The following is a 12750-nucleotide window of genomic DNA, read 5'->3' on the forward strand; positions in this document are numbered from 1 at the left end:
ATCATGTTTCTGTTTGGGAATATATAGATGTGTGTGTCTAGAAATCAAGAGACTTTAGCTATCCATCCCAACGCTTCCTACCCAAATTTTTGCTTTTTCCCATAGTGAAATGGGATAGCGTCAAATGGCAGGTCCTGTTACTCTTTCAAAACCACACACTAATTCTGTCAGGAGAGGTTCAGAGAAAAGATGACTTACTTCTAACACCCCCAAAAAATTAAGTGTCCTTCAGAATTAGGTTCTCAGCCTTCTTACAAGTAGATAATGATGTTCTCTGCCTGTAAGGTGAGAGGACTTTTCAAAAGAAAACCCTGGCTAGAGAGCATAACCTACCCAGTTCCAAGATAGACGCACTCAGTAAGATAATTTGCTTTTCAGTTCAGTTGCCCACTAATTGTATGTATTTCAGATTTCTAGCTGATCTTCCCCCTCCAGTTACTAACTAGCCGATTTTAATAGGCTAAGTTTATCCTTGTTTTCATTCCATTAATCTCACTTTCACAGCGGGGGGGGAGGGAGCTGCTCTGTGAGAGTGAAGAAAGTCATGATATTAGAAAACTGGTTAGGGTGAAAAGATAATTAGGTTATTGACAGAGGAGTATCACTGCTGGGCTAGTGGACATTTGCATGCTTGGGGTGGAGGGATTTTCAGACTATGGAAAGATGTTTTCAGCCCTCTGAGATTTCACAGAGGGAGCAGAATTAACTCCCAACAAGAGCAAACAGGCTTCCTTCACTACCAGGGAACCATCACTGCTGTAACAGAGATGTTGTTCTTAACTGTGCTTTTCAGTGTTCCATCTGAGCCCTTCAGTATTCAGTAAAAATGTGACTATTGCCAATTAAATGGCTACAGACTTTAATTTCGACTCATTCCATTCTATGACTATCAATTTTAAAATGATTTCTCATGCTATTTATCATAATTGGGTAGTAATGAGTAATAGTGAATTGGTGGTAGGAAAAAAAACCCCACACATATAAAAGGAATTAGCATTTGAGATGTCTTAATTTTGTGAAGAAAGTTCTGCTTTTAACACATTTCTGTTCCCAAATGTGATTTTCATGTACTACCAGCAATATTCTACAAGGACTCTCCCTTATTACAAAATATTTACTCTGATCGTCAGCCAAAGAATAATACCCTACATTTAATGTCCTGGGAACACATTTAATTAAATATTCCCACCAGTTTATTATGACTGCATTGACCATCTGGCGTGCTAAATACGCACACAGAGGAAAAATAGAGGAACCTTAAGACATCATCTTTAATTTGATCATCACTTGTTATGCTAGTAATGATTGACTGATTTACCTTCTCCAGTATCTTCTATTCAAGCCAAATGACTATTACTTACAAGGCCCAAAGCACCTGAATTCTAAATCGAGCCAATTAGTTCAACCAAATGCTTTTTGTGACAAACAGAAGAATTTGCCAGAAAGAGTTGCGTTGTTTCTGTAATTTCTCTAAATTGTAGTCTTCACAACAACCAGTTGCAGTGACTCAGGCAGGGTTTCTGTTAGTCAGAAAAGTCACGCAAGGCAGGATTCCTTTTCTGAAATATCAACACTACAGATTTTTTTAGATCCTTCTTTCCCCTTGCTGTCATCTTTTGCAAAGGCTGTGGCTTAAGATAATGTCAACACAATGCAGGGATATTGATTCACGTGTTAACCACTGACCGCGCTTTGCAGAGCAGTCTATAGATTTGCTTGAAGGATGATTAAGGGTTAGATGACTCAGGGTGCTAGGGTACACATTTTATGTTCACAAATTAAAAACTCAGAACTACACTAGAGAAGCCAACCATCTAACATATGCTAGTGTTAAGTGATCACCTATCGAAAAAAGCACCTGCACATACAAACTAATTCTACCATGTCTTTAGATCCCGGTTGACCAGTCTCATCTTCACATTTAACTGGACAAAAGAAAGGTTTAAAAAAAACGTATGGAACTAATGAAGCAGACAACCAAGTAGACAGTCACCATTATAACCTGTAACCTATCTATCTGATCCACCTTAAAAGAGCTCCGTCTGCTACTTAAACTGCAGTTAGGAGTTGCATTGACCCAGACTAGACTAACCAAATCTGGGCTCTCACACACTGTGATAACGGTTTTAATTTTTACACCATAGCACTTGCCTCTCCAAAAGCAGTGGCAGTGATGAGGGTTCCCCATCTCTTCCCAGAGGGGCAGAGCAGCAAATTAGGTCTCTCTGGGAACAACCGCAAGAGGGATGGAAGAGCCCCATATTACTGAGCACCCAATGGAGCTGGCTAGCTTGTGGGGCAACCAACCCCACTGCACCTTGCTGCACGTGGGACCTCTGCTCACCTACTGCCAGCAAGGTAAGCCGGAGCGGGGAATCTCCGCTGCCCTGCTCAGATCAGCAGGGGACTTTGCCCCTAACAAACCTCTGCGTTAGACCAGCTACAGATCTGGGTAATCTCTGATCAAATTACATATATTTTTTCACAGCTACAAGGACTGCAAATCTGTATACTTAAATATAGAGAACTGAAATAACTAAACAGGTCAGTCTGAGGTCATTTCCTCAGACTGACCAGTGACTTTAGCCAATTTTAGTCCCATACTGGGTTTTTTTCTTAGAAAAGGGTTAATTCTCATTATTTGCTGATTTGAAACGAACTGTAATCTTTATACTAAATTAGGTTTATTTTAATTAGAGAATGAAAGCAAATACAGGTGTAACTAATTATTAAAAACTTTCTCTTAATATTTACATTGACATTAACATTATATTGTAAAAAAATATAAATGTAATTTATTGTTTTCTAAATTCTGTTTGTTTAAATTCTTAATTTGCATCATGCTGCTTTTGGATAGAAATTACAGTTTAGTAAGAAAATGTGGAAAATCCATCATGTGAAATATTCATAATAGTTAATAACTAAAAACTATCTTCAGTGCAATGTCTACACAGAAAAATACCAAAACACTGTATGGCACTAAAAGTCAATTTTTAAAAGTAAGTATTATCTCTAGTTCCTAGGTAGTATTGAATGTACCTTTTATTATTTCTTACAAGATTTCAGAATTAGCAGGTTTCAGCCTCTTACAGTAATTTCTCCTCATTAGCTGAAAGAATACAAGCTTTTTAAAAAAAAAAAAAAAAATAATAATTTTTTTGAAGTTTCTCAATCTGTTTACCATGGGTGTCCGGGTTATGATGTGGGCTAAGGGCAATAAAACTGGCACAAAGATCAGTTCTGTGATCTGATTTTGTCACAAAATGGTTACTATTTCAAGTTAGTTGAACATAGATTAAATCCAGCGCTCAGCACGGGTTGCCAATTTCAAATAGATTCAAAGGTGTAGGTAAATGAGCATATCGTTACAAAAAATACCAGAATTTTATTTTTAAAAAGTGCCTTATGCTCCATCAGCCCCGTATGTTTTTATCTTAATCTAGCCCATTTGAGCTGATGCGGTCTTCAACTCCATCCCTGAGACCTCTTGACTTTGCAAGGTGCACCGGTAGCAGCCCTTCTCCAGTTACAACAGCTCTGTCTTGCACACTGAGGTTACCTCACACACCTGGAAAAATAACACAAAGACTGACCATCACAGGCAGAGTTGCATTTTTCTCCCTAGAAAACTTTATTAAAATAATTTTAGTTTATAAATAGGAGAGTGATTTTACTGGGCATAAAAAAACCCTCAAAAACCAAGAGATTCAACAGAGAAATCAAATCCTGGATAACACAAAGCCTTTATTTTTCTAGTACTAAGTTACTGGTCTGAAACTAGGGAAAGAGAAAAGTGATTGCAAACTGAAACAACACTGGATTAAAGCAGAAAATCGCCAAAGCATACCAGGCTGTGGGGGAGAAGCAGCCTAACAGAACAATGTTTCACTCGGTGCCTTAGTGAGATATGCCTGAAACAAATCAGGAATAAAGCAATAAATACACTGAAAATGTAGTCAGTATAATTGCTGTCATTTTCCTCTCCATATTGGAAGAAAAAGAAGAAACACAATCTGTCTTGGAAACTATAGGGGAAATACATAAATACCAAACATGTTGTTAGAGAAATGTTTCAAAAATTCAGGACTCTAAAGCCAGAGTGCATTTGAACAAGCTGATGATGTTAAACATCCTGGTCTGCCAGATATTCTAGATTCACAAACCTCTATTTTCAACCTCTAGAGCAATCACTAAGGACACAGTTCAGTGGAAATGGTCACCTTTAAGCAAAGTCCCAAGTCCTATTTCGGAACACAAGCTGATGTACTTGAAGTTCATGCTGATGTGATACGTTATGGTTAGACTTCACCTATGTTCTCATGCAGAGGAGGAAGAGCATCCACTATTTCTAGCTTTCTGTGTAGGCTTCCAGGATCATGGGCTATACCCAAAGGAGTAAACAGGCAGCAGCTGGGCAGGGAGTGGGAGGGAAGGATCAGGGTAGAGTTTGACTCAGCCATCCCCTACTCGCTGACTCATGTACTGGTGCAGAAGAAACTGCTGTGATTTGTTGCTGGTTGCAGTCAGTTGAAAGTTAACTCTGATACAGAGGAGCAAGGAAGACTCTCAAAGGAATGGTAAGATTCATATGCTTTCACTACTTTTAAAACCTAGGAGGCTTGGGGGCTTTCCATTTGCCTGTAAATTACTTCCCAGCATTCTTGTTGCACTTTAGAAAGAAATCAACTATTAACATTCTTTTTTTTTTAAATTAAAAAAGCCTTTGCAACAACAAAACAGCTGAAAAAAGTCACACTTCCATCAGCAGTGAAATGTTTTTGTAGCCTTGCTATATACATCTATTCAGTGGCAGTTTCATCACAACTGATGAAATTATAGAGTAATTACCATCCTTACTCATATTAAAGCTTAATTATCAGGAGGCTTATTAAGCTTACATATTCTCTAACTACTTGGCCAAGAAAACTACAGTGAACATTTTATCCCACCTATTCATTACTTAAACAGCAGTCACACAGTATGTGCAAGTTTTAAGAGAGAATAGCAAAAGTATCTGTACTTAAAGCCAAACTTTCATCCTTATTTCTCACAAAATATCATGTTCAGTTCTTGAAGAGCTGCCATGAAACATAGCTACCATGTGCAAGTGACCATGTCCTTATCACAGGTGCTCCACCTGCCCACAGTGTTATGATTCATATGCAATGTTTTTTCTCCCCAGTTTCAACATCCATCGATTGCTGAAACTAGATTCCATTTAACCAATCAAATATATTAAAGCAATAAAAGGAAACTTCTCATTTCAAACTCTCATTGAATGAAAAAAAACAAAACCCCAGAACATTCTGAATACAACAAAACCAGAGTTTTAAAGACCTTTTAAAAAAATCTTTAAGACTACTTTGCCAAATGATTTATTTGGCAAACTAATGTGAACTCATTAAATACTGCCTAACAGAAAATTATACCATCCATATTTAAACATGTTTTGAGCACTTTAAACATGTAAAATAAGATTTGTCTATATCATCACAGACATCTCTCCTAAACTCTTCAGACTCCCATCCTCATGGGATCACTGAGAGCCTTGTAGTTTCCCCTTAGACTATGCTTCCATCTTTATCTTACCATCTGTCTTTCTCTCAAAACTCTGATATTTTTTTAATTACCATCTTTGCTTCACACAAAGACCTGTGTTTAAATCGCATTTCCAGAACCCCTGGTGTGATTTCAGAAGCTTACAGACATACTCTGTGAATCAATGCTGAGGCTGAGATATGGCATCTGATTTTCTAATTTAGTTGAGGTATTTAAATCAACATTGTGCACACCTGTATATTTGCAAATTGCTACAGTCCAGAAACTGAACTTCAATTTTGCCTTTTTTCCCCCAAATAAATCCATAAACTTCTATTAATTCAGTAAAGACCAGTTTATCTTGGTTCTATCTTTTAGTTGAGAGAGAGACTGCTTTTTGCTATTTGTTAAAATGCTTAGACACTTCGATGAAAATCTGTTGTCAGTTGCATCATTACAAGCAGCCCCTGGGGTTCTCTAGATAAACGGAAAGTCCTCTATGTCTGCTGAGTGAGTATTGCTATTTTGCTTAGCATTCATCTGAAACTTGGAAGTTAATTATTTTTACAACACTTCAAAAGTAACCACTTGTTCCTCATCTCCTTTTTTGAAAACAAGAAAGTCATTAGGATTGAGGAGAAATGTTTGAGATTTAAACCTGTTATGCTTTGAAAGTCAAAGACTTAATCAAAATTTGAACTGTGCATATGTTTTTCAAGTGAGAAGAAGAAATTGGTAAGAATCATATTTGGGACAAAGCAATCCATTTACAATCAACCATAAAGCCCTGTTTATAATAACAAAGAAAAAGTCAGATCACTGAAGCATTCCCATAGCTAACATTTCCTGCCCTCAAAGCTACTCTTCAAGCTCTCTGAGTCTTTCCATCTGTGTTACGTCCCTTGAAGGGCAAAGTATTACCTCCTGCTATTATGACTGGAATACAGATACATACTTTAGTTTAGAAGCTAATATTATTTGTGCGGTTTGTTTCCATAAAAAAGCTAAATAACTTTCTACGGCTATCCCAACTAAATATTGGGAATTAAATACACCTGTCCACAACAAATTCAGCCTACCTACAGCAAGATTCAATGCCTTGATAGAGCTGCTACTATTTTTTTTTAATTCCTCTTTGGCTCCTGTACCCTTTTTGATTTCAGTCATCGTGCTGGTGCCAGTGCTGTAATGCAGGCCTGGCACAACAGGTTTCAGACATACAGTTCTTCAAACGCTTTTGAGAACCTTGTGTACGGCATGTGGGAGCATCATGACGCACCAGAGGAAGAAACGTGCAGGGCTGTAACCAGTTCCCTAGGTAACAAAGAGATACTATTAAAAGAGAAAGCGGTACCACAGTCGTAAATAAATAAATGTATACAATAAAGGACCACAAGCATGACTAACTTTCCTGGATACTGCAGAGAACAGAGAGGGGCAGAGCACGTAAATTCACGCACGTTATATCTGTGAGGAAACAGAAAAATTCCTCACCAATTAGAAGGTCAAATAATACCCTCATTAACAAGCTCCTTTTAGGCAGCCAAGAACACTGCCTCCCAGCCCTTTCTTCTTACCTCACCATTACTTTCCCAACTCTTTCACATTACAAACAGCTACTAAGCAACAGGAGGTTTGCAGAGAATGAGTCATTCTCATGTGGCTGATAGGCTGAGTGCAGGATGGAGATTAGTGACCTGACAATGCACAGCCCCAGAATCATTGTGCTTCCAGATAACCAACATGGTCACTGAATGCAGCAAAACTTAATAAATGATAAGTGCTTTAAAAGGATACAATTATAAGTCATGCCTTATAATTCTCACAGATAGATGTGTTAGCCTAGAAAGAAGACTGCTGTAAGATGCACAGATGACACATGGCATTAAGCATTCCATACCAATAAGGTATTCCTTTAAAGTTAACTAGCCAATAATTAAATTAGATTTTATTTAGATGGCAATATGAAATCCTTAGGCTTTGGACTGAGAGTAAAAATTTTGGGAACTAAGAGAAAGGGAAGTGGGGCATAACCACACAAGGTCAGTCAGTTTCCAATGTAAGCAACGGATTTTTACATAACTGGGAGTGTTTCTGGCAGGAGACATCCTTTTGACTGAGGTTTAACATATTTTTTTTCCCTAACAGAATAATGGAAAATAGAAAATTTATCTGGAAAAGGCCTCATCTTGACCATTCCCTTATCTCCAGGCAGGACTGACTTCTACTTCAGATCTGAAACAGGTTTGTCTGCCTCAGCCTTGTCTGGTTTTTTTCCCAGCGATATTTGTATCAGACATTTCGATGGTTCATTTGGCACTTTTTACTCAAGCAAAGCTCCTAGGGCACCAGACAGAGCCATTAATCCTTGCAAGTATGCTTTCCAATGCTTAGTGTTAGGGCCCCTAACTGAGGACTGGACAAAGCGTATCTGTAGCATAGGTCCCTCAATCATGAATTAGCTGAGGGACTAGAATATCTAGAAAAGCAAGATTTGTTAGTTGTGAATATGAAGAATCTTTGTGCCTGCATGAAAACCTTAACAGCAAACTCTTTATTTTATCCATGAAGTCCTAGAGTGGCTGAACATCTATAGAGCAATTTAGTACAGGAAATGAAAAGAAGTAATTTTCCTTGCCAAGTTTGTAGAAATCACAGTGACTCTGGAGCAAGTGTCTAAGAGATCTTTTGCAAAATACATTTTAACCTGCAAAGGGACCGGTTCAAATCAAAGCAGAGTTCTCTCATTGCCTGTTCTCTTTAAAACTGGGTTGATTCAGTTTCATAGTCTTAATTAGAATTGGCTAACTTCCTAAAAAAAATTTAATAATATACGCATAAAAGCATTAAAATTTGCAGTACCTGCTGTCTGTGAATATTTGAATGAGTTAACTGAGGCAAATATTATCAGAAAGATAAACTACAATATTATTGGGAAAACAGATTTTGAAGCACAATTCCAATGTTCAAATTGAGGAGAAAATTACAGAATTAATCTAGCCTAAATGAACAAACCACATCTCAGTTTTTGCCATCAGATTTCAAGTAAAAACAACTAACAGCTTGTGAGTAATCCACTGAATAACAATTCTCAGAGATTACTTGCAAATGATTTTTCAAAAAAAATTGTTAGATGCTCAGACTTCTTATAGGCAATTCCAAATTGAAAAGTCAAAGAAATAATAAACTGTGAAGTATTGATTCACTTCAAAGTCATAAAAATTACTGGTGCAAGACGTTGTTATGCAGGCTATTTAAAAGGGACTGAAGTAATTCCACATATATGTATGCATGAACATATATGTGTGTGTGCATGTGTGTGTGTGTATGTATGTATGTATCTCAAAACCTCAAAAACAGTGACCATCAGAGCTCAGGGAGAAGATGCTAGACATTAGATTATTCTCCAGTCTAGCAAACAAAAACATAACAGTCTAAGATTAGTGGGTTATCAATTCAAATGGTTAAATGAAGGCTAGATTCCAAATAAAAAACCTGAACATCAACAAACCAATCTTTGCTGTAATTCAAACAAACTTGTAATGGCTTAAAAAAGTAAACTGTGAAATAATATAGCTACACGACGCAAAAAGTCAGAATTGAATGGCATTTTGGCCTTAGTCTGTGATTCTAACTGCAGTTCATTTGAAAAAAACAACCTCTATTTGAATTAATTTGGTTTTTATCAATAACTGCTAAATCAAATTTAGGATAAAGTATATGCTAATCTGCTACATCCAAGTTATCCAAGTAAATGAAAGGTAATCTGTAACTTGCAGAAAAAACAATTTTGTTAACAATCTCATCTTCTGGGACGTTGCTAATTTTAAAGGTTTTCTTTCTATTTATTTTGCTCATATACTCTTTATATAAAGTCACTAAACACTAACAGATTAAGTCTTTCATGAATTAAAAGAACCGCATGCAGTTTCCAGTAATGAACCTGTAATTATCACAATCTCACCAACGCTCATCCAACCAAGCGTAGTTAAAGCAGGTTTATTTACTTTGTGCTCACATAGGGAAGTAAACACAATGAAAAAAGATGATCCAACTTCTTTTATCAAAGGAGCACCTGTCTAGTTTTTGACTCCCCTCTTGCATTCTGCTATAATCTTCTCTGGATAAGGCTGTACCAAATTCATAGTTTCTCTCCAGTAAGTTTCTTGCAGAATCAGGACCTCAAAAATATCAAAACATCTCAGTTACTGCATAGTACCACAGCTTTTTAAAAATAAATGCAAGTTCTTACTAGTTGCAACAATTGTGTTGCATTCACATGATTACCAGCAGCCATCATATGTAATGCACCATCTGTGCATATGTGGATTAATACCAATACTTCTGCAAGGAGCTTGAAACTAGCATAAAACAGTTTGTGAGTGGTTATTGACAACTTGAGACCACATAACTATGTTTTATGGCAATGTTCCAGAGAACCTGCTGCATACTTCTGTATACAATCTTGCTGAACGATACTGCAACGATAAAGAACCTTCTAACACTCTTTGCTAAGCATTTTTTCTTACTAAGATTTTCACTAACATTTCATGACATTCAATAGATTTGAAGGGCCTTATTTTCTGGAAGAGCCTCTTTTTCAAAAGTTTGTAGTGCCACTTTGTACTTTTTTTTTTTTTTTTAAAGAACTTCAACTCAGCCTTCAATCTTGCACATGCAGTTTTACATCAGGAACTAGAGACGTTATTTACCTACCTACCTGATGGCATGTGCAGGTAGTTCAGAGATTTTTCTTGAATTCAGTAAGATTACTCTCCTACCATCGTCAAGAAAAAGTGGCCAATCTGACACAGGCATTTTACTTGTGAAAAATGCCTTGATGAATTGCATTTAATCTGAAGAGCTTTCTAATCATGTAAATTCAGAGCATTCTGTCAAGCGAATATGCCTGAATCACACATATTTGGTTTAACTCATACTGAAAAAATGACAGCAATTGCTGCGCTCTGTCATCATCTTAAGAAAGCGATTATAGTAGAATATTACTGTCACAACTCCACAATGTATCAGGCAATGTCCAAGGGGCTTTTAATAGCAGAGTATAGCTCCGTCTTACCATTTTAGATGTCCTGTGGTGCAGTTGGAGACAATTGTCAATGTCCGAAAGGAAAGAACATTTTTGCTTGATTCAGTTATAACCAGCAGCAAATAAAGTAGGCATTAAAGTATTCTGACTGTATCCATTAAACTGACACTTGCCAGAACGTCTAACCTTGTATGAATGTATTGAGTCAAACAAAAGAAAGAGGCAGGTCTGAGGCTGCTAATTCTTGCTTTTATTGACTTGTCAGTTATTACTTTGAAGATATGTATCGGACTCACAAATTTCTCTGTGGTACACACCACAGAATGAAACACAGATTTCCGTAAAGGTGCCAGAAGAACTGTATTAGTAATGGTTTGCTTTATTTTTATCATTTGTATGTTAGTTTGCTTGGAAATGAAATGCATCAAAGCAGGACAAATACTCAATCCACTGGCTTATTTATTTATAGCAGAAATACTCACGGTATATTATCATACTTCTTCACTTCGTATACAATTTCTGCCTTTTCTGTGGTTAGGGTCCCCAGTGAGTTTTTATTGATACCAGGACTGGAACAGTTCAATTCTAAATACTCAAAGTACTTTGATTCTTCTTATAAAAGTCAATTCCAATGGGCTTCTGTCTCCACCATGGACTCCTATTGCAAAACAGTAGTTGAAGAATGTTTTATTGTACTTGCCTACATCACTTATTAACCATTCTCCTGTGATCAGTTTGATAAGAGATTTTAAGGGTCGTTTGGGATTTATTTTCTAACACCTCTTTCAAAATTGTACACGTGGAGGTACACATAAAGGCATGTACATACACCAATTGATTAATGTGATCTATATTTTGTTTCTGTAACTTAGCATTTAAGAAGCCACCAGTAACTTAGTGTCCCAACCTTATGCATATAATTCACTATTCCATTTTTTTCCCTTTCTTTTTAAAATCTTTCAAGCATTTAAAAAACCCTAGGAAAAAAGTGGATAGCTCATATACAAAAGATCTTTAGCTGAAAAGAAAAGGTTGTGGCTTCAGAGTTACTTCACTTTGTAGCAGCTGAAGATCTGCCTCAGAATTTATACAGCAAACATACCAATCTTCAAGCACTATTATGAAGAGCTGTGTAATTTCTTAAGTCAGAGTAATTGGTGTGAAAAAAAAGAAGCTGGCAGAATAGAAAGAAATTGGGGAGAGAAAAAGAACCCTGAGCAATAAATTACTTGTAACATTGTTTCTCCAGTTTCATCCCCCACAAACTCCTCAGTGGAAAACAAAGAGGGAGAACTAGTGATGCTTCATTTCATTATTACCTACAGATAGCACCCAAAATTATAATTTCTTTAGGACAGTAGTTCAAAGTTAACCCAGCCACAGGTCCACACTGACTCAATTGCACAACAGACTTCCCAGTGAGGCAAATGCGGAAGCTCCAGATGGATAGTTGTACTACGTGCTATGTGCTGTGCAGTGAGATATGGGCCCCTTAATTAAGAAACCTACACATAATTGAAACAAACAGCCTTTGGAGGTAGACCTGTACAGAAAATCTGTAGCAGAAAAAAACTACGTAGATGTTTAAGAGCTTCTAATTGGGTGAAAGGCTCATAATAGGTAACACATGCCTTTTGTGACAAGTCAAGAGGTTTATAGAAGAGTAAGTTAGTTAAAAAAAAAATCAATTCAAGATTTCCTTTAAATTTTATCTGTTACTGCCTGCTGGAGACTGTTCTCTAACCTGAATAAATCTTTCTGAATTATTTATTACAAAAGAGTATTGACTATGAAATCTACACGTTATTCAGTGCTTGAGTATTTTACACACCACATTTCTCCTGTTACATTCATGATACAGGCAGCCTGAATGTATTTCAACCCATGGTTCATTTACTATTAGGGGCAAACCCTGATCCTCAGGCTTGGCTGTTATTTTTTGTAACTTGTGAATGTCTAACCAAAACCTCTTAAGATCAACAAGAGAGTAAATGTGCTTCTGCAATAGCTGTTGCAGGATGAACAGTTCTTTATAGTGAGATTCCTAGTATTGCTTCTGTTTGTAATCTTTGCAAATATTTAACTCCCATCCAATTAGGCACAAATTCTGAACAATGAGACACCCTGAGTCCATAATGTAAATAAGTCTCTATCTTTCTTTTTTG

General features: G+C 36.8%; 1 protein-coding gene across 2 annotated transcripts in view; it reads right to left on the reverse strand.

The window, feature by feature from the left end:
* Nucleotides 1-12750, reverse strand: part of LOC140654702 (vesicle-associated membrane protein 2-like) — a 45177-nt gene that overhangs the window by 13837 nt on the left and 18590 nt on the right. The window lies entirely within an intron of this gene.

Source organism: Ciconia boyciana, chromosome 7, assembly GCF_034638445.1.
Source record: "Ciconia boyciana chromosome 7, ASM3463844v1, whole genome shotgun sequence".
Lineage (NCBI taxonomy): Eukaryota > Metazoa > Chordata > Aves > Ciconiiformes > Ciconiidae > Ciconia > Ciconia boyciana.